This window comes from Lolium rigidum, chromosome 4 (genome assembly GCF_022539505.1).
Source record: "Lolium rigidum isolate FL_2022 chromosome 4, APGP_CSIRO_Lrig_0.1, whole genome shotgun sequence".
NCBI lineage: Eukaryota > Viridiplantae > Streptophyta > Magnoliopsida > Poales > Poaceae > Lolium > Lolium rigidum.
Window position 1 is genome coordinate 276,521,754 of NC_061511.1, and position 27,978 is coordinate 276,549,731.

The following is a 27,978-nucleotide window of genomic DNA, read 5'->3' on the forward strand; positions in this document are numbered from 1 at the left end:
AATCGCGAAATATCGGTTCTAGCAATAAATTAACTGATATGCCAAAATCTTATTGGTTACCACCCGATCCACAATAAATTGGTATCTCGAACAATTTTTCAAGTGCAAAAAAGGACTTGATTCTAGAAGATCCACGCGACGCACAACTCCACGCGCCCTCCGTTGTTGATAGACACACCACCGGGGCAAGGATAAGACGGGAATGACATTATGCTGACTTCAAGATGTAACCTCCGCTCACCATCTCGAAGAAAACGCTGAAAATAACTTAAATAAAATGGATACCCTCCTACCGGCGAGGGTCCATGTTCCAGCACACCTCTAAGACACCAAAGCCACCGGAGGTGGAGTGGACCATCGAGGTTGCTGGCGAGGGGAATGTAAACCTTGATGGATTTCTAGGCGCGCATCCCAATTGCCTCTCTCCTCCCTATATGTCTTTATGGGGTGAACTTGCTACAGCTTCATAGATATACCGCTGTATATGTCTATAGCCCAGTATACATGAGTTTTTGAATTTGAATTTACCACCCTGCTGCACAACAGTCTTCCCGCCAATGGATTTTTGGAGTAATATGGGCCGTTGATTTGCAGACTGAAGTTGCTATGTGCCACTCATCAGGTCAAAACCCATTAGATCTAACGGCTGTAAACTCTTGGATTCGCCACCTGCATTCCCGCGTGGCCGACTCGAACTCTGAAGGTGCTGGACGTTTCGGGATAGTCCGCCTTGCAAACAGGAGAGGTCAGAAGTTGGGGGCCCATGGCGCACGTCTACTGCAAAATATTATCTTCACGGTAGCTTCCTGGCCTGGAAGCATTAAATGCGATCATTTGACACCTTCCGGCATCTCCAGTGCCTGACGCAAACAAACGTTGAGCTACCGTTTGCGACCGCCGTGATCGAAAATGCGTCTGGGTCCTTCTCTAGCAGGGTCATGCATAGTGACCTGGCCGTGGCGACGCAAACCTGGTCCAAATATGCGTCAGGTTTGCGTCTCCGCGGACGCTGCGCGGTCACGGAAAGTGTCCGCTTTCGTTGCATTCGACCCGGGCAGCAGTGACTAGGTAACCATAATATTTGTTCATTACTATTGATTGACCAAAAGGACCATCTTTACAGAGATGCTTAGTCGAGCTAACCTAAAACTACAACGGCCGTACCTACTCGTCATCGCGCGGCCTACACCGGCATCGGTTACTCGTAGTCGCGTGGCTTACTACTGGCCGCCGGAGGGGCCGGCACCGTCGTCGAAGCGCGAGCGCTTGGCGCACTCCGCACGCCGGGCGCGACGCAGATTGGTCACCCCCTCCCACCTGCGGCGTTCGAGGGCCTCGGCCAGAGAGGAGTCCCAAAGGACTATCCTGGCCATAGCCGCCGCCTCCTCCTTCGCCGCCGCCGCCTGGGCCGCCGCCTCCTCCTTCGCCTGGGCCGCCGCCTGCAACCCCGCCAGCTGGGCGACGAAGCGGGCTCTGTCCCTAGCCGCCTCCGCCACCGCTTCGTCCCTGGCGACGATGGCGCCCGCTAGCTCCCGGTTCTCCTGCTCGACCCGCGCGGGAGCGAGTCCAGGTCGCAGCACATTAACCCCCCAGCCATGGCGATCGCATAGCTGTGGGCTTCCTCCTCCGCCAACCAAGCCCGACGGCGCAGGGCGTCCCCAGCCAGGGACTCGAAGGACACGACCAGAATGAACTGGTCGCCGGCGCACTCGAAGCGGCCGAGCACGGGGGAGGGGGGTTGTCGTCCACGATGTCGTGGATGACGACGTCCGCGAGAGGGGCCGCCATGGCCGTCCACGCCTCCGCAAGCTCCGCCCTGGCGTCGGCGAGATTGGCCATGGTGTTGGCGATCTCCGCCCTGGTCGCGGCGAGGCGCCCTTCCGCGCGCTCCTCCTCCGCAACCTCCACCTCCGCCTCCGCCGTCTCCCGGTCCAGCTGCTCGGCCTCAACGCCGGCGGCTACTACCTCCTCGTCCTCATCCGGGTGGAGGTGGCGGCACATCTGAACAACTTGTTCCCAACTACGGTTGTGGTTGGCCATGGATGGATGCTATAGCTTGAGGTGTGCCCGTCACCCCGGCCGGTGTCCACCATATATAGCTACGGCGGGGCAGGAAACGGCGTTGCCGCGCAGGTCGTTTCCCGCGCACGCGAAACGCCGGCGATACTTGCGAATATATTGGGCGCGGGCGGGAACGACAGTCGTCACGCGGGAACAGTTAATCGCCGGCGGCAGTCCTCGACGGGACGTAAAACGCTATTAACGAGCTTGACGCTGTCTCCGCTAAAAAAATGCGTCCGCACCGCTGGAGGTACCCCGACGCAAACGATTGCCCTGAATCGCATGGCGTCCGCGGGCCAACGCAAACGGATATTTTAGACGTCTGAAATGCGTCGGCCCGCTGGAGATGCCCTTAACCTCTACACCTAAACCTTTCTTTTGCGGGGACCTCTACACTAAATCGTCCATCCATCTAAACTGTTGCTTGCTGTACAATTCAAAGTATTCTCATTCGCAAAAAAATATCAAAGTATTCTACTTCTCCTATCATACAAATAATTCTTCAAACCGACACCAATTAGAAAACTCTCTTAGGAAAAAAAATGAGCAGCTAATTTTAATCGTTATTTTCAGCTTATACTCCCTCCATCCACAAATATGTAAACGTTTAGCGTTGACTTAAGTCGAACCTTATTAAATTTGACCAACTCCATAAAAAATAGTACTTCTTCGTCCATAAAAGGATATCGGTTAATTTTCTAAATTCGGTTGTATCAATATAATAAAAATGTATAGATACATCCAAATTTAGACAAATTTGCGACATCCTTTTATAGACAACGATGGTAATATTTATGACACTACATTAGTGTCACTAGATTCCTCTTGACACATAGTCTTAATTTTATACTCTCTCCGTTCGAGTGAAAAAGGTCTTTATTTTTAAAAAGTGAAGCCAAATAAAGTTTGATCAAACTCTTAGAAAAACTATTAACAAATATGGTATTCTATAGATATCATTTGAAGGTATATTTCATGATGTATCTAATGATATTGATCCTGTATTTTGCATGATAATAATTTTTTGTAAAAATTTGGTTAAACTTTATATGTTTTGAATTTTCAAAAATAATATAAGACTTTTTCATTTGAAGGAAGTTATAATAATTTGATTTCACATATGTCGCTAATTTTATTTAAAAAAATTCGTTAAATTTGAAAAGATTTGACTTAGAAAAAGGTAAATATACGTTTATTCGCAGATGGAGGGAACATGCTTAGTAAAAATACATGGAATTGTGATAAGAGCCATGGTTACTTAATATAATTATTTTCTTGACAATTTACATGGTCTCATATACATAAAAGTTTTATCTTCTATGCATACGGCAATTGTTGTATGATGCACGTACGATGTTGCGCATCGGAGCATCCATATGCAAAACAAGTTTATATCACGCCGGTGGATCACATGTGGAAGAAGGATCGTACACGGGATGTCGCACACGCAGTACTTCCGTGGAATAACCCCTTTCCAACTAAAACAATTTTTATCATATGGAATATTCCAAGACATGGTAAACATCATATATTAATTATTAACATGCGGCGGAAATATTTAGGTATGACAAAACCGGACACGCACTGGTAGAAAAACAGGTTTCCGTCCAGCACCATAAGTCGCGAAGCTAAAGGAACCGCGACTAATGGGACCTTTAGTCGCGGTTCGGGTGGCGAACCGCGACCAAAGGCCTGGGCCCAGGGCGCACGGTGGCCAGCTGGTGCACGTGGGGGGCTAGTCGCGGTTGGCCAGGCCAACCGCGACTAAAGGTGCCCGAAGGCCTTTAGTCGCGGTTGGCCAGGCCAACCGGGACTAAAGCCCCTCCCCTATATATACCCATCCAGCAGCCAACACTTAGCCATTTGGAGCCATTCTCTTCACAAACTTCACAAGTGAGTGTTAGGTTTGCTTTTGGTTCCTCTTATGCACATAAGGTGTTTGATGAAATGCCCCAAGAGCATGAAACAAACATGATATGAAGTGTTGGAGCCACACTTGAGCTTTCTCATTTATTTTTTCCTCCTCGATCGCGGTTAGCAACTTGAACCTTTGATGTGTCATTGATAAAATATGCATGTGTGTAGTTCACTGTTTAATTTATATTGTTTGTAGCTAGTTAGTTTAACAAATGCATGATGGTTAATTATATATTTTATATTATAATAATGCAGATGAATCGGCAATGGATGTACGGTAACCGACTCTCCGGCGAGTTCAGTACGGGTTTGAAAAATTTCCTCGTAGTGGCTAATGCGAACAAGCAGGGGGTTTTGTTATCTGTCCATGTGTTAACCGTAAGAATCGAAGGGTTACTCTTCCTCAAGAGATGTTCACATGCACCTGCTTCGGCACGGTTTCATGCCAAGCTATAATTGTTGGACCAAGCATGGAGAAAGATGGGTTATAATGGAAGAAGATGAAGAAGGGGATGATTTCATCGATGAAAGCTATCTTGCTCATTTCGGTGATACTTTCATGGAGGATGCTGAAGGTGAAGAAGAGGCACGTGATGATCCCGTTGATGATCTTGGTCGGACCATTGCTGATGCACGGAGACGCTGCGAAACTGAAAAGGAGAGGGAGAATTTGGATCGCATGTTAGAGGATCACAGGAAGGCGCCGTACCCCGGATGCGATGATGGTCCGAAAAAGTCGGGCTGCACTACTCGGATTTGCTGAAATGGAAGGCACAGGAAGGTGTAGCTGACTCGGCATTTAAAAACTTGCTGAAAATGTTGAAGAATATGTTTCCAAAGAATAACGAGTTGCCCGCCAGTACGTACGCAGCAAAGAAGGTTGTCTTCCCTCTAGGTTTAGAGGTTCTGAAGATACATGCATGCATCAACGACTGCATCCTCTACCGCGGTGAATACGAGAATTTGAATGAATGCCCGGTATGCACTGCATTGCGTTATAAGATCGAGGCGATGACCCCGGTGACGATGTTGAGGGCCGAAACCCAGGAAGAGGGTTCCCGCCAAGGTGATGTGGTATGCTCCTATAATACCACGGTTGAAACGTCCGTTCGGGAACAAAGAGCATGCCAAGTTGTTGCGATGGCACAAAGAGGACCGTAAGTCGGACGGGGAGTTGAGACACCCCGCAGATGGAACGCAATGGAGAAAGATCGACGGAGAGTTCAAAGATTTTGCAGCCGACGCAAGGAACATAAGATTTGGTCTAAGTACGGATGGCATGAATCCTTTTGGCGAGCGAGCTCCAGCCATAGCACCTGGCCCGTGACTCTATGCATCTACAACCTTCCTCCTTGGTTGTGCATGAAGCGGAAGTTCATTATGATGCCGAGTGCTCATCCAAGGTCCGAAGCAACCCGGCAACGATATCGATGTGTACCTAAGGCCATTAGTTGATGAACTTTTACAGCTGTGGGGCAGACCTGGTGTCCGTGTGTGGGATGAGCACAAAGAAGAGGAATTTGACCTACGAGCGTTGCTTTTCGTAACCATCAACGATTGGCCTGCTCTTAGTAACCCTTCGGGACCTGTCAAATAAGGGATACAATGCATGCACGCACCGCTTACATGAGACCGAAAGTGTACATTTGCCAAATTGTAAGAAGAACGTGTACCTTGGGCATCGTCGATTTCTTCCGAAAGGTCATCCAGTAAGAAAGAAAGGCAAGCATTACAACGGCAAGGCAGATCACCGGTCGAAGCCTGCGGAACACACTGGTGCTGAGGTATTTGATATGGTCAAGAATTTGAAAGTCATCTTTGGAAAGGGTCCTGCGGACAATCGGTTCCGAAGGAGCTGACGGGCACGCAGCCATGTGGAAGAAGAAATCTATATTCTGGGAGCTAGAATATTGGAAAGTCCTAGAAGTCCGCTCTACAATCGACGTGATGCACGTTACGAAGAATATTTGTGTGAACCTCCTAAGCTTCTTGGGCGTGTATGGGAAGTCAAATGATACAAAGGAAGCACGGCAGGACCAGCAAAGTTTGAAAGACCCTGATGACCGGCATCCGGAACGGTTTCAAGGTCGTGCCGCCTACGCTCCGACCAAAGAAGAGAAGGTCATCTTTTTTGAATGCCTCGAGCGAGTATGAAGGTCCCGTCTGGATTCTCGTCCAATATAAAGGGAATAATAAACATGGCGGAGGAAAAGTTCCAAAACCCGAAGTCTCACGACCGCCACGTGATTATGACGCAATTGCTTCCGATTGCTTTGAGGGGCTCTCGCCGGAAAATGTTCGAGTAGCCATTATGAAGCTATGTGCATTCCTCAATGCAATCTCTCGAAGGTAATCAATCCAGAAGTTCTACCACGGTTACGTAACGATGTGATCCAATGTCTTGTCGGCTTCGAGTTGGTGTTCCCGCCATCCTTCTTCAATATTATGACGCACCTCCTCGGTTCACCTAGTCGATGAGATTTCCATTCTCGGTCCTGTATTTCTACACAATATGTTCCCCTTCGAGAGGTTCATGGGAATATTAAAGAAATATGTTCGTAACCATGCTAGGCAAGAAGGAAGCATCGCCAAGGGCTGTGGAAATGAGGAGGTAATTGATTTTTGTGTTGACTTTGTTCCCGACCTTAAGCCGATTGGTCTTCCTCGATCGCGGCACGAGGGGAGACTAAGTGGAAAAGGCACGATCGGAAGGAAATCAACGATATGTATGGACGGCCATTCTCTGACTGAAGCACACCACACAGTTCTGACCAATTCCAGCTTGGTGGCTCCGTACTTTGAGAAACACAATCGTAAGCAAGCAGGGACACAAGGAAAGAAATGATGTGTAATAATTTATTATACCAAACTTTGTTGAATGGATCATGTGAATTATATTACCCGTGATGTGTTTGGTGTCCATTTTCGAATGATTCAATTGACTCGAGATAGCACCGATGATACATGAAATTTGGAGTGACTAAGTCATACTCCCGCATACATGAAATTTGGAGTGATTTAGTCATACTCCCGCCTAGGCGTGTAATATGCATACTCGTAGTCTTCATAGCCGCCGTCGTTGTACCGGTAGTCGTCGCCTTCTAAGTTGCCGTCGTCATCGTCGCTCGTTGTCGCCGCCGTCGTCGGGCGGCGCTCGTGGCTCGAACCGAGGGTAGCGCAGGGCGGGGGATATCGTCGGCCGTGATGTAGTCCATGACGCTCGCGGCAGTCCGGCCGTACCACCATAGCCGACGGCCGGCCTCGTGGAAGTTTCCGGGAGGCGAGACCGTCCTCCTCATACCGGCGAGCGCCCTCTCACGCCGATTGATGAAGAAGGCGTCCCAAGTATGCTGGTTATCGGGATGCCGGCGGGGATTCATCCGCTGCTCCGGCGTGAGGTCGAGGTAGTAGTGGTTCGTGATGGCCGCCCGGCGCGCAGTACCACGAGGGACGGGAGGGACCGGCACGCCGCCGGCGCTTAGGCTCCAGCCGGCGGGGACGCGGTAGCCCGGTGGGCAAGGGTAGTTCGAGGCGCAAAGCTCCTCCACATGCTGGTAGGTTAGAGTGGGTGCGGTGGAAGCCATGAGAGAGTGATGAGAGATTGTAGAGATGTGATAATGCTGGCCAAGCCGGGCTACATATATGTAGTGACAAATGGCGGGAAAAATGGGAGCGGGAAGACAGGAGGCGGGAAGAAAGTGGCGGGAAGAAAGAGCGGGAAGAAAGTGGCGGGAAGAAAGAGGCAGGAAGAAAGTGGCGGGAAGAAAGAGTCGGAAGAAAGTGGCGGGAAGAAAAAGGCGGGAAGAGGGGGTCGGCGGAGACAGAGGCGGGAAGAGGGGGCCAACGAGAAGACAGAGGCGGCCGGGAAGAACTGAATTGAATTGAATTAGTTTTATTTTTCTGAATTTTTTGATATATTATTTGTATTTTCAACATTTTGAATTGAATTAGTTTTATTTTTCTGAATTTTTTGATATATTATTTGTATTTTCAACATTTTGAATTGAAGTTTTATTTTTCTGAATTTTTTGATATATTATTTGTATTTTTAAAATTTTGAATTGAATTAGTTTTATTTTTCTTAATTTATTGATGTATTATTTGTATTTTTAAGAATTTGAATTGAATTAGTTTTATTTTTCTGATTTTTCTGATATATTATTTGTATTTTTAAGAATTTGAATTGAATTAGTTTTATTTTTCTGATTTTTTTGATATATTATTTGTATTTTTAAGAATTTGAATTGAATTAGTTTTATTTTTCTGAATTTTTTGATATATTATTTGTATTTTATGATTCTGAAATGAATTAGTTTTATTTTTCTGAATTGAAAAAGAAAAGTAATTTGAAAAAAGATCTTTAGTCGCGGTTGTCCTCGCCAACCGCGACTAAAGGGTCCTTCGAGCAGCGGAACGAAAAACCCGGCGAAAAAACCCTTTAGTCGCGGTTGGTCTGGCAAACCGCGACTAAAGGGTACCCTTTAGTCGCGGGTCGCCTCCCCAACCGCGACTAACACTAGTAGGAAAACCCTTATAGGCGAAGCTTAGTTCTGTGGCGTACCGTTTTGAGTGCGCCACAGAAACTTATTTTGTGGCGCACAAAGCTCGGTGCGCCACAGAAATAGCTTAATTTTGTGGCGCAGCAGACCGACCATGCGCCACAAAAACTTGGCGGGCCCCACAACCTGTCACCCCCAATTATCGCTGTACGTATTTCCGTGGCGCACCCGGTGCGCCGCGCCACGTAAATTACCGTTTCGTGGCGCACTTGCTTTGGTGCGCCACGGAAGTAGCTGATCTCCGTGGCGCACTTGTTCCGGTGCGCCACGTAACCAAGGGAACTTAGCTATATCATCCCGTGCCCTCCCCCGCCCACGCCCGTTCACCTCTCGATCCGTACCGCGCGCCTCTCCCCCTCTCCTCTCCTCACCGCGCGCCGCCATGGTCGGCGCCATCGCCGTCGCCGTCGCCGCCGCCTTCCTACGCGAGGGCCGCCCGCCGCCACGCTCCCCCCGTCCCCGCCACCTGCAGCACAAGCCGCCGCTACGGCGAGGAGGGGCCGCCGCGAGGAGGGGCCGCCGTCGCGTCAAGGTGGAGGAGCCGCCGCGACCTCCACCCTTGCCGTCGTCGTCGCGTGAGCTCCTCCACAACTCGTTGTTGTCGTCGGTGAGCTCCCTCCCTCTTCCTCCCCTCCCCTCCCTCTTCCTCCCCCGCGCGAGCACAACGTGCTCGACGAAATGCTCGCTCCGGATGTATTGCTGCCGTTGCTCTCGGATGCATTGCCCCTAATCGTTTTGCTTCATATGGTGTTCATATGCATTGTCGCCGTCGCTAGTGATGCTTATTGGAGTGTTCTATATGTTGTTCGAACTCCGTACAATGTGACAATGAAATTGTTCCGAACCGTACCTGTATATGGTGTTCATATGCATTGCTGCCGCCGCTAGTGATGCTTATAGAAAGATGTGACAATGAAATTGTCTATGCTTATAGAAATTGGAGTGTTCTATATGCTTATAGAAATTGTCTATGCCTCCGCTCTGCCTCTCGTACTTGTTCTATAAATCCTTGTCCGAACCCGTACAAGGTAATGCAGACTTGCTCACTTGGCATTGCTTGCTAGTTGGACATTTGGTTGGTTTTGATGCTACCGGTTCATTTAAATGCATGAAATGCTACTATGGTATGCTACTGTGGTATCCTTGTGAAGAAAATGATGGATTCTTGTGAGCTTATGGTATGCTACTATGCTACCGTGGTATCCCGGTTGCCTCCTTAATTGATGCCCTATGATCCAAATTACTATATTATTGGATTGAGTGTTATGGCTACCGCTTGTTTGCTCTCCAAATTACCAAGTGATGAATATATAATCCCTTTGGAGCATCTCGCCCCATGCTATATATGTGTATTTGACCATGCTTATGATGGATTTCTTTTAAGGACTCTAGCTAGATTAGAGGGGAAAAGTTGTCGCTTTGTTGCCTATGATAATGGATCATCAAATGTTTCCCTTTGTCCCTGGTTGCCTCCTTAATTGATGCCTTATGATCCAAATGACCCAAGTCTTGCATGATCCCATTTATCCCTAATGTTGCTTAAGATGAATAAATTCCCTCTAATCACCATTTGGAGATCAAGACTAGTTCTTGATTTCCATTAGCTAGACTCCAATATTAAAAATTTCTCCCAAATATGGAGACAAACATTTTAACATTACCCCAATTGATGCCTTTGTCCCCGGTTTCCTCCTTAATTGATTCCTTATGATCTATTTCTTGTTGGCTTTGATGAAAATAGAGATATCCACGTAGGGGATCATGTAAATGAATGCCACCGTGGTATCCTTTGAAGAAAAAGGATCTAGCTTCGATGGTTTTAAAAGGCTAGGTGGTGCTAGGTGATTCAGCTTGGCTACCAAGACTTGTCTCATCCGGTTAGCTGGGATATGCTATGTGTTGTTGCTTGTTTAGGCATATCTATCACTTACTGGATTTACTCGGTTCTTGATTGGCCTCTCTTTTGCCAGCATCACTTGGTCTATATACCAAGTGATGAATAATCCCTTTGGAGCATCTCGCTCCATGCATGCTATGTGTGTTTGTGCATCTTGACTTATGTTCCCTATGATAATGGATCATCAAATGTTTCCCTTTGTCCCCGGTTGCCTCCTTAATTGATGCCTTATGATCCAAATGATCCAAGTCCCTTGCATGATCCCATTTGTCCCTAATGTTGCTTAATTAAGATGAATAAATTCCCTCTAATCACCATTTGGAGATCAAGACTAGTTCTTGATATCCATTACTTACTCGTCAACACATGTGTTTGCATGTGTGTGTGAGCTCGCTTGTAGTGTCACTTGACTATTCAAGTTTCAATGTTGGTTACTTTTCCTCTAGTGCAAGAAATGGTTGAGCAGATGTTTATCCACCGTTGGCCTTTATTCTTGGGTAGCTCAAAGTGTCATGCACTTACCGGATCATCAAATGTTTCCCTTAATTTGTCCCTCGGTTGCCTCCTTAATTGATGCCTTATGATCCAAATTACTATATTATTGGATTGAGTGATATGGCTACCGCTTGTTTGCTCTCCAAATGCTATATATGTGTATTTGACCATGCTTATGATGGATTTCTTTTAAGGACTCTAGCTAGATTAGAGGGGAAAAAGTTGTCGCTTTGTTGCCTATGATAATGGATCATCAAATGTTTCCCTTTGTCCCCGGTTGCCTCCTTAATTGATGCCTTATGATCCAAATGACCCAAGTCCCTTGCATGATCCCATTTGTCCCTAATGTTGCTTAAGATGAATAAATTCCTCTAATCACCATTTGGAGATCAAGACTAGTTCTTGATTTCCATTAGCTAGACTCCAATATTAAAAATGTCTCCCAAATATGGAGACAAACATTTTAACATTACCCCAAGTGATTTACTTGTCGATGATTAGATGGTTGGTCGATCACTCGTACACTCGGGTGGAGCAAGTGAGGCTTGGTGTGATGGCACAAATATCAATATCTTGTGCATCCTACTCCGGCCTCACTTACTCCATCTCTCGGATGTTAATATTTGTTTCGACCAACAAAGTATGAGGCATTCCATTTAGTTGATACCACTTGGCTCTTTCTTCCATTTTAGTGCCGATGATTAGAATGTTCGGTCAACCGTACACTCCGGGTGTCGCTAGTGAGCCCGGTGTGATGGCACAAATATCAATCTCTTGTGCATCCTACCCGGCCTCACTAACGCCATCCCGGGATGTTCATATTTGTTTCGACCAACAAAGTATGAGGCATTCCATTTAGTTCATACTAGCTACTTCTTAATTGCATTGGCCTTTCTTCCATTTTAGTGCCGATGATTAGAATGTTTGGTCACCTATACGCCGCAATATACTTTGTAGACGAGCCCCCTTTCTCGGCCGCCGTTCCGTGAACGAGTCCTTGATGAGACAACAACGCCGACATGCCTCTCCGGCGCAGCACCACTTTTCTTCTCTCGCCGTCCAGCACGTGAACGAGTCCTTAATGCCAAGACGGTGCCAGCCTCCCTAGCATCATGCCGACCCTCGTTGTCGCGCTTCAGGCCGTAGCCGATCATGCGCCCGCACTCTTCGCCTTCTTGCCCGGTGAACGAATAGACTAATCGTTGGAATAAGGAAGCCGATGACGGCCGATCGCAATTTAATCTTGCGACCGGCTGTCATCGGTTTCCTTATTCCAACGATCAGCCTATTGGTTCACCGGCAAGAAGGCGAACAAGGCAGGCGCGGGACACACGGCTTGAAGCGCGGCAACACGGCCCGGCATAATGCTCGGGCAGGCCGGCACGGTCTTTGCATCAAGGACTCGTTCACCGGACAGCGAGGGACCGGCGTGGTTCCGCGCCGGAGATGCGGATCGGCGTTGTTGTGTCGTCAAGCACCCGTTGACGCGAACGCCGACCGGGGAAAGGGGGCCCTTCGCAAAGTATTTGTGTTGACCAACAATGTATGAGGCACATATTCTATTTTGTCATTCCATTTGCTTTGAGATTTTCAAAATGCCGATGATTAAAATGTTTGGTCACCGTACACTTGGGGTGGCGTAAGTGAGCCTCGGTAAGATAGCACAAATATCAATCTCTTGTGCATCCTACCCGGCCTCGCTTACCCCATCCCTAAATGTTAATATTTGTGTTGACCAACAATGTATGAGGCACTTATTCCATTTTGTCATTCCATTTGCTTTGAGATTTTCAAAATGCCGATGATTAAAATGTTTGGTCACCGTACACTTGGGGGTGGCGTAAGTGAGCTCGGTAAGATAGCACAAATATCAATCTCTTGTGCATCGGACTTGGTCTCACCGACGCCATCCCTAAATGTTAATATTTGTGTTGACCAACAATGTATGAGGCACTTATTCCATTTTGTCATTCCATTTGCTTTGACATTTTCAAAATGCCGATGATTAAAATGTTTGGTCACCGTACACTCGGGGCGGCGTAAGTGAGCTCTGGTAAGATAGCACAAATATCAATCTCTTGTGCATCGGACTTGGTCTCACTTACACCGTCCCCGAATGTTAATATTTGTGTTGACCAACAATGTATGAGGCATTTATTCCATTTCTCTTGTGCATCGGATACTTGTTGGTCTCACTTTCTTCCATTTTCATCATAGTAGGAACTGGATGGAAGGACCCCGATGCAAGCGAGCCCGGTGGGTAGAGATGACGGAGCAAAGGAGGAACCGGATGAAGACTACTTTGTATCTCGAAATTGTGAATTTTGTATGAATTAAGAGTTGTATGCAAAACATTTGACACTTGCCACTATATATGTATCTCGATCGGGCTCTAAGTAATGTGATGATGATGTCTATGTTATATCTCGTGCAATGTACATGATATTTATATTATATCTGAATGTTGCTGTATATAACCTCGTGTATCCGTATTGTGTATCTCGTATTGCTGTGTATAAACCGTATATGTATACCAGTGCAGCACAAAATCGTGTATAATACAAGCAAATTCCGTGGCGCACTAAGAAGCAATTCCGTGGCGCACTCTTTCTCGTGGCGCACCTAAGAACAAGTGCGCCACGTAAACCATATTTTTGTGGCGCACGATCAGGTGCGCCACAGAAAGCTTATTTTTGTGGCGACGTTTCTGTGGCGCACCACCCGTGCGCCACAGAATCAAATTTTCGTGCGCCACTGATAAGGCTTTTCCTACTAGTGTAAAGGTCGCTGAGTATAAATTTGAGCGCCGAACTGACGCTGCCCATTCTCTTCTTCTCCGCGCGCGAAGGAACTGCAGAGGAGGACGACGTCACGCTGCTCCATCGCCGACCGCCGCCCTCGCCGCCCTCGCCGACGACTGTGCCGCCGCGCGCGCCGCCCCTCGCCGCAGCGCCCTCGCCGACTGCCGCCACGCGCGCTCGAACCACCGTACGCTCCCCCGCCCCGCCCGTACCGCGTCGTCGTCCTTCCCCGCGCCGGCGCCGGCGCCGCCGCGCGCGCGCCACACAGACAGGGGGAGAGGCCGCCCTCGCCGCCCCTAGCCCCCCCGCGCCGCCAGTTACTGGCCCGCCTCGAGGCCGGCCGGCCACCAGATCGAGAGACGTGCGCGCCGGCCGCCGGAGAGAGAGAGAGAGAGAGAGATCGAGAGGGAGGGAGGAGAAGGAGAGAGGGAGAGGGCCGGCCGGTTTTTTTCTTTTTTTGTGTTTTTTTGTTCTTTGTAATTTTAAATAGTTAATTAGTCTAACAAAAACGGTAAAATAACTTAAAACTTGTATAACTTAATATTTGTATAACTAATTAAGTTGTTTTTGTAACTAATTAAAGTTTAAATTTGTAACTAATTAATTAAAGTGGTAAATCTATATCTATATATATCTATATCTATACTTTAAATTGTAAATTTGTAACTAAGTTTTTTAATTAAAATGGTAACTTAATTAAATTGTAACTTAATTAAAGTGTATAATTAAAGTGTAACAAAAAACTTAGTTACAAACAAAAAAACTAAAAAAACCGCGCCGGTCTCTCTCTCACCGTCCGTGCTCCTCGCCGCCCTCCTCCTCTCCCCTTCCCGCGCGCCGCCGGCCGGCCCTCTCTCTCTCACCGCGCACACGCACGCGTCGGCCTCGCTCTCTCTCACCGCATGCGCACACGCGCTCGTCCTCGCCTCCCTCTTCCGCGACACCCTCTCCCACCCCTTCCTCGCCCCCTCCTTTCGCCACCGCCCTTTCGCCACCGCCACCGGTCTCTCGATCACGCGGTCACTGCGTCGCCCCTCTCGCCTCCCTCGTCGCCCTCTCTGTTTATATGTAGAGAAGAGATGTGATAATGCATATACACAATTAATTTGTTTTTACTACATGTTTTCAGGACTGACATATGACGGACGATAGAGCCGACCCAATTATGGACAACTATGATCCGGACGCTGAAGAACATATCGTCGGCATCATAAAAGGCGATGTTCTATATGTGCCGACCGGACAAGAAGAAGATGATATCGATTCTTATCTGGACCTTGACGGTGAAGATGAAGGGCGCCGTCAGCAAGATGGTGCCGAAGAAACGTCGATAAACGACGATCTTCAATTGGACGTAGCAACCACCTCCGGCGCCGAGGTATATATATATACATTGAGCCTCTGGTGATACAAACTAACTGATTTGAATAAATATGTGTGTACTAACGCGCGCGACTCTCTTTCTTATTTTAACCCTCGGCCGGATCGTCGAAACAATCGAGTACGTCGTCGTCAAAGCGTGGCGCAACCAAGACGATGAAACCAGGAGAAACATGCACCATCGATGTTGTCGAGGAAGCAACCGGCAGGCCGCTGGAGCCCAGCAAGAACGCCACCAAGTTTATCAGCCAATGCGGAGCCGTTGTTAGAGACAATGTCTCGATCACCGTCCAGGAGTGGAATGAGCCAAAGAAGGCACGTCTTGGTTTCACTTTTGTCGATAAGAGAACAAAAAAAGATTGCTTCAAAAAGCTTATGGAACATTTCGTTCTACCTCCGGAATACCGCAAATACGATGAGGAGGGTAACAAGATTGCGGAAAACAAGGAGAGGTGCAAGCTAGTCAAACAGTTCGCTCTTTCTAAGATGTCCAACGCATTCCGGAAATACAAGCAAAATCTAGCCCACGACTTTGTCAAGCAGGGCAAGACTCGGATTTCAAAGGACAATATGAGAAACTGCAACATGATTGGCCAGAATTTGTGAAGCAAAAGAAATCGGAGCAGTTCCTTGAAATATCGAAAAAAAATAAGGATAATGCGGCCAAGAAGGAGTACAATCATATTATGGGCCAGGAGGGTATCGCTTTTGGCAGCCTAGGTGGGAGAAGGTGGAGAACGAGCTGAGGGCGCGAGGAATCCGTCCAGGTACGGAGGGATGGGACCCAAGGGCCAAAAGGCTGGTGGTACGGGCATGGGGGATCGCTGAACCCGGAGACAGGGGAGTGTGTTTACGAGGGCAAAATAATTAAACCCACCCAAAAGCTTATTGAGGCAATGAGGGATGCTCAAGAGGGGAGGATCAAGTTCAACAGAGAGAACGACGCCCTGACAAAAGCCCTCGGGAATCCTGAACACGGAGGACGTGTACGAGGCATGGGGCCCATTCCGTGGAAAATAGGGTTCCCCGTAACGATGACCCGTACGGTTACGTAAGCCGTAAGAGAAAGATGGATCGGGAAGCAGATGTTGTGGCGCGGTTGGCATCGGAAATGGATGTCATGAAGAAAACCGTGAGTGTACTAGTAGCCGAAAGAGATGCAGCTCGGGCGCAGCATGAAGATCATCCATTGGATCTCGGAACCGGCCAGCAGCGTGGCTTCCACGGAGGCCCCATCGGCTGGTGCACCGACGATCGAAATTACTGCACCGGAGCCTCTGGTGGTCGAAATTACTGCACCGGAGCCTCCTCGCTACCCCGTGGACGATATAAAGGAGATGAAAGCATGTCATCCGTATTATCCTATCGGGAACATGTCCATGAAGGTAGCCATCGGCAGTGCTTTACCACTGGAGCACTCCACCACAACAACCCCATTCAAGATGGCTATGCTCGTGTCACGGTGGAGGACATAGTCCAAGGGTTTGAGGACCCGGACATTGACATTGCTACACCCGAAGGGGCGACAAGACTTGGAGATGTCAAGCGCCAGCTCATTCTATGGCGTAAGAAGTTTATCAAGTTTCCGGGCGAGGCGCCAACAAGTCCACCCCCTACGGTGGTGGTGGTGGCGGCGGTGGCGGTGGTGGTGGTGGTGCTTCACCTACACCTCCTTCACGAGGGCCGACGTCGCCCCCAATTCACCTCCGGTGGGTAAGCAGCCGCCGCCCCTAGTCCACCCCGGGCGGGTAGCGCACGCCGCCCCCAATCCACCTCCGGCGAAGAAGCGTAGCGGCGAGTCCTGGATTATTAACCCGGACCCTTACGTACCTAAGAAAACAAAGGTACCGGAGCCATCACTGAAGCCTCTCCCCACGAGGCCTTGGGAATGTAGTGCCGAGGAAGTCGAGACGGGCGCGGCTGCTGATTTAGAGAAATGGAAGGCGAGCTGCAAGAAGAAAAGAGAGCCCGAGCCCAAGCCAGTATTTTCTGATGAGCAAAAGAAGTGGGCTAAGTCATTTTTGAACACACCGTCCCAAGCCGCAAAGAATCCGCTCGACGACTATGCACGTGAACTAAAGAATCAGTGCACGCATATTCAAGGAGAAGAAAGAGGAGGCCGATAAAGCGGAATTACAAAGTGCACAAAGCGGGAAACGAGTTGTTGCCCAGCTCGGGGAACAAAGTAAACAATCGATTGCCCCGCTTATAGTGACAGCCGCCGGTCCGGATGCCCCCGAAATCATAGAAGCTGCGGCAGCAGACAGGATTGACCGCAACGAGTGCCGGAGAACAAGCGGCCAACTTAGGTATTACTCTTCGTGAACCGTTAGGCCTTGGTGAGGCGCCGGTGCAGGAGGTAGTACTTACATATGTGAAGAATTGGCCTCTCGTCGAGCCTCGCGCAGAAGAGGATCTACCTCCACAAATGAGAGGTCTCGCTGAAATGGTACAAGGGTTACATAAAAAATAAAAACGCCAAAGAATATATTTTTGCGGAAGTTGGATATGAGCATCACTTCAAACAAGTACTCTGTACAAATTCATCCGAGTGAATTGTTCCAGCTTTTCAATCTAGCGCGAGCTCGACAAATCTATCATCGGTTGCTACGTTCGTAAGTGATTTATTTCTACCCCATCTCGTTCATATTGCCCGCACAATATATATGTCCTAACTATATTGTTGTGTCCGCTATTATATATGCAGATTGAAGATTAAGGAATGCAGAGTAAGGAACATCCATGATGTTGGGTTCATTGACCCACACATCGTTAATGGATATACGTTACGAGCATCACCCTACCGACGTGGAGGCAGACTCTGTGATGAGTTTCTTACAAAGCAGACAACTCAAAAGTGATATTCTATTTCCTTACCATTTTGGGTGAGTGTTTATGTCTTGAGCACATTCTCTTTTGTTTACTCCATGCATGGTATGTGGCCGGCTAATCGATGAGTTATGCATGACGTATCGTGCATGTATCGTGTCCGCAGTGTTCCACCGGATTCTCGCTAGTAATTAAAATTGACAAATCAGAATGTCTCATCCACGACTCTCCGAATATGGATGCGGCGAGTTGGGCCGACATGAGAAAAATGATTCAAAAGTAATTGTTTTCATTCATTTGCGCTCTATATCGATCGGCCTATTTCGTTCATTTCCTAATTAAGCTTCAAGTAATTAACTAATAACTCTCTTGTTCATTTAATTTTCTTTGCCTTGTAGGGTTTGGAGACGGTTCTCAGATACAAAGGTCGGTGAATTCAAAAAAGAGCTACATTTCATGCGGTCAAAGGCTAAGAATGGTAGCGATATTCAGCCACCGGGGACCAATCTATGTGGATACTATGTTCGTGAGATGATCCGGAGATACACCTCCGAGCGCGTTCCGAGTGATACCAATGCTCGGAGGAATAACCTCCGGATGATGCTTAGTCCGAAGCTCGCTTCCGACCACTTCAAGAGGAACTAGTCTGGATGGTTCGAGAGGGAAGTCTTCGATCCTAAAGGAGAACACCATTACGAGGACGTAGAACTATACATGCATTAAATTATGTATGGAAACTTGTTCAAACTTGTATATGGTCATCCGATGATATTGAATATATATTGTATATTCCTCTTGAATTCTTTTTTGGTTCTAATTTCAAATTTGTTTGAAATTGTACATTCATATGCATGCATGTATGTAGTACCGTAGAATATGTGAAACTCCTTCAAAATTACAATAAAGCACAAAAGAAATAAAACAATACAAATTAAACAGAAAACAGGTTTAGGGGGGGGGGCAGGTTTAGGGGGGGCCTAAAACCCTAAACCTGCGGCGGCCTTTAGTCGCGGTCGGCCATAAGAACCGCGACTAAAGAGCCTCCGCCCCGACGGTCGCCTGACGCCCACGTGGATGGGCCTTTAGTCGCGGTTCGTAAGCAACCGCGACTAAAGGGTGGGGGCTTTAGTCGCGCCTATTTGGTCGCGGTTGCGCAACCGCGACTAATGGCAGTTGCGAACCGCGACCAAAGGCCCTTTTTCCACCAGTGACGTTTCTTTGAAGGTCGTTTCATGCACGATTGGTAGTTTAACCTAGACTAGCAAAAATACCCATGTGTTGCTACGGCAGAAAATAATTGCAGCATATATAACCTGCTCTCAGTATTTTCTCAAGTCTTTTACACAGTTGATAGTATCGTCAAAAAGGCTGCACTCAGGATTTTCTTATATCCTGTAGAATTTTTCATGCCAAGGGTTATTAGTAGATCTAAATAGTTATTTAAAGAACAGGAAATTCGCACACTATGAGTGTCACGCCCCAAGCCACGGCCTAAGAGAATGACAGCCGCCGTATGCTTATGATTTGAAGGAACCATAAGCATACAAGGCTAAATTGTGAAATATCATTGACAAATGCCAAGCAAGGTCTCCACTTTATTCATTATCAAATATTACAAGTACAACTTATTTATTACAACACTAGTGATATTTTCTTTTATTAATATCTCGCTCCACTTCTACGCTATATGCCGTCATATGGATTTTCAGCCGTCGCCACTTGATCCTAAAATTGATCTGCGCATACCAGATAAAAACAAAAGACGGTGAGTATGTTAAACATACTCAGCAAGAATATACAGATTTTACAGTGCATTATATCCCCATAGTTTAGCAGGGTGCGATATACACTCATAGCGACTAAACGCCCTTTGGCATAAACCAAGCAACACCAACATCCATATCATCCTTAATATATATCAAATAAAACTCAAGTTTTAGTTAAGCCTCTACAGAGTATCAGCAAATCAATTGTCATAATCCCACCTCGTGATAGTATCGATCTCTGAGAATCACGTCGCCGAGTCCCCTACTTGTGTGGGCCTTCCCATCCGGGCCTGCCATCCCACACCTTTCAGGTATCGACCGTCTCAGGCTGGATACACCACACTTTCCATGATTATGACCAACCAATTTGTTGATATATGATCCCATATTTTATCTTGCTTGACCAATATACAACAATTAATATATGCTAAAAATGCAAAGGAAGTAGCTCTACCGATATAGAGATGTAGCAAACAATACACATATAAGCATCGCAACCAAATAAATCAATCAAGGGAATACAAAGCACACAAGAAGATTTTGGTATACGCAGCTTGCCTTGAGTCTCCTCAGCGATTAAACTTCCACCTCCTCCTGACCTAATAATATTACATATATCATTTGTAAGCTTTAGGTAAATACTGATGTTATTTCTAGCATGTTCATCGTTTTACATTTTGTTAGCTAGACCAATCTTAGTTAACTTCTCCTTAAATGCTCGAATGGTTCATGTGCAGATGTACTAGTTTTATAGTGATGTACGATCTAGTCATTCTGATGTCTCTATTCACGTTTCAAGAATATGTCCATATAAAGCTAGTTTTATTCATTAAATCAGATCATGCGTGCAAATACTTCTATATAGTTTTATTAATTCATTTGCCCAACCAATAGTTTGTTTGGCAAGTTCATATATAACACGGCGCATCCGACGACACATCCATCGGGCGATTGCCGCTGGGTTGACAAACACGACCCGCCCATGTCGACGACGAGCAAACACGTAAATTAATTGGGAGGACAGGTTTCATATTGTTACCCATTAATCCAATATACAAGAGCAAAATATACTTGGAAGCTAGCTAGTTGAACTAGGATAAGCTAGTGCGTAGGAATATCCCAGACTAGTCTGAGTCGATGCACCGTTCAGCATGGAACCAGATTAATTGGATTGGAAAGAACCATGGACTACTATAGTTGAGCTAGACCAAAATTAACTCTTACCTCTGATCACCAACACTCAATCCTTCCCACGCGATTGCCTTCTACGCCTCTACAAGCTAGCTGCCTTATTACTCAGAAGTAGCAGAACCTCATAATATGGGACTGACGGGGGAACTGAGCTTGGATGGTCGCTAGGGGTCAGCACCTACGGTATTTATAGTTCCCAACCTCGTACAAAAATCTTTCCAAGCAGAGCGGATAAGAACGGATAGAAAGATGGATCTGGACGGTGCACCCCTCCCGGATAAGAACAGGAGATATTTTGGTCCAAGCAACAGATAACTCACGAGCGAGGAGATAGTAAATATCTGGCAATCTTACCTAAATGTCCCTGTTGTTATGTTATTTTGGTTCTTTATTGTCATTTGCCCTCACAAGTTAATTCAAACACACTTATTGTTTTTATTTTAAATCATATTTGTCACACAAGTGGATAAATTTAAACAAGCAAAATTTTGGGTCATAACATCCCTCCCTCCTTATAAAAATTTCGTCCTCGAAATTTCGGATAAAATATGGAGTAAGCTATGTTTTTGCAATTGCACTATTACTAACCTTGATATATTGCTTGAGAATTTTTTTTTTCTAGCGAAGAAAAAGACACATTAAATCGTGCAATTACAAATCAAAATTTAAATGTTACCTGACATTTCATTATCGGGCTCCTCTTTATTACTCTTGATTATAGTATACAATCGAGCATGATTTCCTCCAAGGTTCTTGTCTTCCTTCTTTGGTTGTCCTCTAGGAACCTTCTTTGTTGCCGGAACTTCACGCGATAAATTATTTGGTGGAGTGGGTCCAGTCAAATACAAAGGTTGTGTGGGCGCTGGCAACAATGTTTCTTTTGATGGAGCTACTTGAGCTATAGGGCTATTTTGCTTTAGAGATGGACACCGATTTTGAGTGTGCCCAGCTTGTCCGCACTTGTAGCATCTTCCCCAGCGGTATAGACAAACGTGAGGAGGGTGATCTCCATTGCAAATTGGACATGGCGTCACTTGGGTATCAAAGACTTTTCCTGTGGATCCAGAAAAGTTGGCGCCCTTTGGAAAATCCTCCATGGGTTGTTGCATTTCGAATTTGGGCTTCTTCTGTTGACGCCTACTCTCCTCTTCCTCTTCATGGTAACCTTTTTCTAAGAGTTGAACTTTGTTGACAACATCTCTAAATGAGTTTAACTCAAAGGCTTCAACACGGCGCTTAAGTGGTTGGCGCAATCCACTCTCAAACCGTCGGGCCTTCGAACTATCGGTTTGAACAAAAGCAGGGGCAATCGAGCAAGTCTAGAAAACTCAATTTCATAATCTGAAACTGACTTGTGCCCTTGTTTCAGTTCAAGGAATTCCTTCTCTTTTACCCTTTTAACACTTTCTGGAAAATACTTTTCATAGAAAGCTTCCTTAAATAACTTCCATGTAATTTGAACATCTTGCTCGTAAGACTTCCTATGAGCATCCCACCACTCGAATGCACTAGACTGTAGCATGTACGTTGCGAAGGAAACTCTCTTATTGTCAGTACAACCCATTGCATCAAAGGCTTTTTCCATGGCTATAATCCAATCTTCAGCTTCCAAAGGATTAGATGTACCTAGGAAAGTTGGAGGCTTCAACTTCTGAAAATCTCCAAGTCTATTACGTTTCCCATCACTCCTCACAATGTGTTCTACTATTTGCATTTGCCTTTGTTGGGTTCTTTCTTGCTTTTCAATAATATCAGCAAGCAAATGGGCCAGATGGTCTTGACCATCTACATCACGGACCACATCCCCAGAGTAGCTATTGCTAGTACCATTTGCATTGTTCATGTTCCCACCATCCATCTACCATAGGCAAACTACTATTAATTAAGGAAAATTCCTAATCATCAACAATACAATCAGTTCATGCTAATGAAAAGACAAACTAGTCATGAAAACAAAATATGAGTCGACGGTGCAGTAATGCAAAAAGAAACTATCATTTATTCTACCTTTATTCAGGGCCGGCCCTGAGGGGGGGCAGGCGGGGCGGCCGCCCCGGGCCCCCGAGACCAAGGGGCCCAAAGTTCCAACTAGTGGCGGTGGTAGAAGAATTCATGTGTTCACCATTGCAGCAGATGGTTTCTTTCTTGGGAAAATCTAACGGGAGGCGCCGCAACGCTCACCTTTCCGTGCGGCGCTTGGTGATTTGATTAAAAAAACGCATCGCTGCCCTTAAGGAGCGACGTTTCTCGTGCGACGCGTCCACCTTATCCTCCTCACGGAACTCCTCCTGGCCGCACAAGCTCACATACTCTCTCTCCCCGATGAAACAAACACAAAAGAGCAGTGCCTTGCCGGAGACGTAGCGCTGCGCCGGAGAGGCTGCCGCCGACCATGTTGGGCAGGGTGCCGCCAGCAAGCGCGAAGAGCAAACGTCGATGGGCATGCGCTGGGAGGCGGCGGCGCGTGAGAAGAGGCGCCCATGGACGAGCGCCGGGAGCTCGCGGCGCGCAAGAAGAGGCATCCATGAGCGAGCGCCGGCAGGCCGTGGCGCGCGGGAAGCTCTGGTCCGACGAGCGCGGCCACTCATTCACCTCCTCCTCAGCTACGCCGCCGGGCGCTTCGACGTCGCCAATGCGGCGCTCGAGCACATCGCGTCGGTCGCGTCCCCCACCAATGACCGGAGCGTTGTGTGACGGATTTTTCCTCTTCTTCTACATCTCGATGTGCCATGCTCTTAATTTTATCCTGATGAGATGCTGGTGCATTTTTGCATGTGAACTTAATCTGGAGTGTACCCTTGTTGCATTTTTGCCTTACTTTTTTGGAGGACGATGGCTTTATCTGGAGTACTACTAATTAAACCTGGCAATTAAGTTCAATTAACCTGGTAGTCCAGCTTAATTAATCGGGAAATTATTAACAGTTGAATCGGACAATATGATAAGATGGCATAACTAATCGGGCAATCATGCTTAATTAACTTGGTGATTAATATCTCAAATAGTATTACTACAGTACTTGGCAATAATATGGCAGCTGTGATTAATTAACCTGGCAATCAGATTTAATTAACCTGGCAATAACTAACAATACCAACTGTTTGTGATCTGAAATTCTGAATGGTATATAAAGACATGAGTGTTCAAATTTGCTTTTCTTTTGTGTACTAGTACTACTACATACAGTATTCTTGTAGACTTGAGAAAGACTTCAATAAAGGTTAGAATTTTCCGGTGGCTTTTGCCCTCACAAGAGAGCTTGCGCAGTTGGTTGCGCACACAACAAATCGGATGACACGCCACCGGGTCCGACACAAGAAAGCGACCTGTTTTGAAAGGACCACACGAAATTTGGAGTTACTATCCCGGGTCAGACACATTTGGGCAGGACATTTGGGCCATCCTGCGCTTGAAGTAGACATATTATATGGGCCATCGCACGCAATCGACTTCCATGCGGCGCCGCCGTGTAGCAAATCCCTTCTTTCTTTTCTCGTACGGTTGGGGAGAACAACGAAGAAAAAAGTGTTGTACGAATCGTTATTCTGAGCTTGGGCCCTTTTTATTTTCTTAGTTTGGGCCTTCTTCCTTTGTGCGATGGGGCCCTATGTGCTGGACGTGGTTGCAGGGCTACCAATCGAGGAAATGTTTGTCTCAACAAGAAAAAACGAATCTAGGAAATGCAAAGACGCTCAGCTCAAAAATAAAAATGAAACACAAACACATAGTCGAAGCTCCTTTTCCTACTAAAAAATGTCATATGTATTTTTTTTTTTGAGAAACACAGTACAGACGCAGACGCTCATATACACGCGCATACACTCACCCCTATGAACGCACACACGCACACCCTACCCCTATGAGCACCTTCGGAAGACTGAGCCGGCGGATTGGATCTTGAAATTGACGAAGTCACCACAGGCGCCTATTGTCGACGGGAACGTCGCCTCCCACTGAATGAATATTCCGCCTTTATGAGACACACAGATGTCAAACCTGGGGTTTGAACTCTGGTGGGCTGGGGTACAACCACCCTCCTAACCACCCGACCTCAGGTTGGTTCTCAATGTCATATGTATTTTACTTTTATCATCATCGATTTTTATAATAGTTGGAAAATACAAGACTTCAAAAGGCCATGGCTAGATACATATTTAATTCTTTATCTAGGGGCATGGTGCATGACACATTTCAGCCGTTTCTTGGACAAGAACAGAAGACTGCCAATCACTGACCCTCGGCCACAACGAGAAGCGAGATGTTGAGTGGCCAAGAGGAAACAGTACTACGCGGACTACGGTTTTAAAGGAGGCAACATGATATTAGAGCAAATATTTAACACACTATGCATAAGTTATGTGATATAAAATTTGCCTTTATATAAATATTACTTTAGGGTTCGAATCAAAGAAGGATATATAGATAATTTGAAAAACATCAACCCGTCATTTCGCATGTGTCATCATAACAAACTTCGTCGTTATTGGTGATGAGTTCTCTCGTGATGGTATCAAATAGCGATGCCATTGATACTTAAAACAAGTATGTGTTGATCAAATCACAATAATATTCATTGATAATTTAAATTAATTACTATAAATTATCGGTTATAAATATGTTTAAATTTATTTTAAATACTTGTTGATAACATTTATTATAATAAAAAATATTCTAATAATAACTAAGGGTCCCGAGTCTTATTTCGTCCCGGGCCCTCGAAACCTCAAGACCGGCCCTGCCTTTATTTTGCACACAACTTGTGCCGGATAACTCGGACAATAAAAACATCGGCGCTCTCTTACCCATACTATTATGTCTATATGATTATTAGCTATCATATTATTTTCTATTTTTAATTTTAGATATTATGCGGAAACCTTGGCTCTGATACCACTTTAACTGTCACGCCCCAAGCCACGGCCTAAGAGAATGACAGCCGCCGTATGCTTATGATTTGAAGGAACCATAAGCATACAAGGCTAAATAGTGAAATATCATTGACAAATGCCAAGCAAGGTCTCCACTTTATTCATTATCAAATATTACAAGTACAACTTATTTATTACAACACTAGTGATATTTTCTTTTATTAATATCTCGCTCCACTTCTACGCTATATGCCGTCATATGGATTTTCAGCCGTCGCCACTTGATCCTAAAATTGATCTGCGCATACCAGATAAAAACAAAAGACGGTGAGTATGTTAAACATACTCAGCAAGAATATACAGATTTTACAGTGCATTATATCCCCATAGTTTAGCAGGGTGCGATATACACTCATAGCGACTAAACGCCCTTTGGCATAAACCAAGCAACACCAACATCCATATCATCCTTAATATATATCAAATAAAACTCAAGTTTTAGTTAAGCCTCTACAGAGTATCAGCAAATCAATTGTCATAATCCCACCTCGTGATAGTATCGATCTCTGAGAATCACGTCGCCGAGTCCCCTACTTGTGTGGGCCTTCCCATCCGGGCCTGCCATCCCACACCTTTCAGGTATCGACCGTCTCAGGCTGGATACACCACACTTTCCATGATTATGACCAACCAATTTGTTGATATATGATCCCATATTTTATCTTGCTTGACCAATATACAACAATTAATATATGCTAAAAATGCAAAGGAAGTAGCTCTACCGATATAGAGATGTAGCAAACAATACACATATAAGCATCGCAACCAAATAAATCAATCAAGGGAATACAAAGCACACAAGAAGATTCTGGTATACGCAGCTTGCCTTGAGTCTCCTCAGCGATTAAACTTCCACCTCCTCCTGACCTAATAATATTACATATATCATTTGTAAGCTTTAGGTAAATACTGATGTTATTTCTAGCATGTTCATCGTTTTACATTTTGTTAGCTAGACCAATCTTAGTTAACTTCTCCTTAAATGCTCGAATGGTTCATGTGCAGATGTACTAGTTTTATAGTGATGTACGATCTAGTCATTCTGATGTCTCTATTCACGTTTCAAGAATATGTCCATATAAAGCTAGTTTTATTCATTAAATCAGATCATGCGTGCAAATACTTCTATATAATTTTATTAATTCATTTGCCCAACCAATAGTTTGTTTGGCAAGTTCATATATAACACGGCGCATCCGACGACACATCCATCGGGCGATTGCCGCTGGGTTGACAAACACGACCCGCCCATGTCGACGACGAGCAAACACGTAAATTAATTGTGAGGACAGGTTTCATATTGTTACCCATTAATCCAATATACAAGAGCAAAATATACTTGGAAGCTAGCTAGTTGAACTAGGATAAGCTAGTGCGTAGGAATATCCCAGACTAGTCTGAGTCGATGCACCGTTCAGCATGGAACCAGATTAATTGGATTGGAAAGAACCATGGACTACTATAGTTGAGCTAGACCAAAATTAACTCTTACCTCTGATCACCAACACTCAATCCTTCCCACGCGATTGCCTTCTACGCCTCTACAAGCTAGCTGCCTTATTACTCAGAAGTAGCAGAACCTCATAATATGGGACTGACGGGGGAACTGAGCTTGGATGGTCGCTAGGGGTCAGCACCTACGGTATTTATAGTTCCCAACCTCGTACAAAAATCTTTCCAAGCAGAGCGGATAAGAACGGATAGAAAGATGGATCTGGACGGTGCACCCTCCCGGATAAGAACAGGAGATATTTTGGTCCAAGCAACAGATAACTCACGAGCGAGGAGATAGTAAATATCTGGCAATCTTACCTAAATGTCCCTGTTGTTATGTTATTTTGGTTCTTTATTGTCATTTGCCCTCACAAGTTAATTCAAACACACTTATTGTTTTTATTTTAAATCATATTTGTCACACAAGTGGATAAATTTAAACAAGCAAAATTTTGGGTCATAACAATGAGGAAAAAAAATGAACATCACATGTGACAGTGGATGGTCAGGAATTGAGATTAGCGGGACGAATTTTTATAATCGAAATTTGCGTTAAGGCATAAATGACCATCTCTACCAAATCATACTATAAGTTTCTATTAAAAGAATTACCAATATAGACTGCTATACTGCACATCTTAGAAAATTGATGTTCATTAA

General features: G+C 45.8%; 2 long non-coding RNA genes across 2 annotated transcripts; both read right to left on the reverse strand.

The window, feature by feature from the left end:
* Positions 1-19,514: 19,514 nt before the first annotated feature.
* Positions 19,515-20,257, reverse strand: LOC124707810. The gene is made up of 2 exons (XR_007005001.1): positions 19,925-20,257; positions 19,515-19,675 (listed from the first exon to the last, which is right to left on the reverse strand). It is a non-coding gene; the product is annotated as an uncharacterized LOC124707810 (long non-coding RNA).
* Positions 20,258-25,901: 5,644 nt separating this feature from the next.
* LOC124707809 lies at positions 25,902-27,767 on the reverse strand. Its single transcript, XR_007005000.1, has 2 exons — positions 27,317-27,767; positions 25,902-26,691 (listed from the first exon to the last, which is right to left on the reverse strand). It is a non-coding gene; the product is annotated as an uncharacterized LOC124707809 (long non-coding RNA).
* Positions 27,768-27,978: the final 211 nt, after the last annotated feature.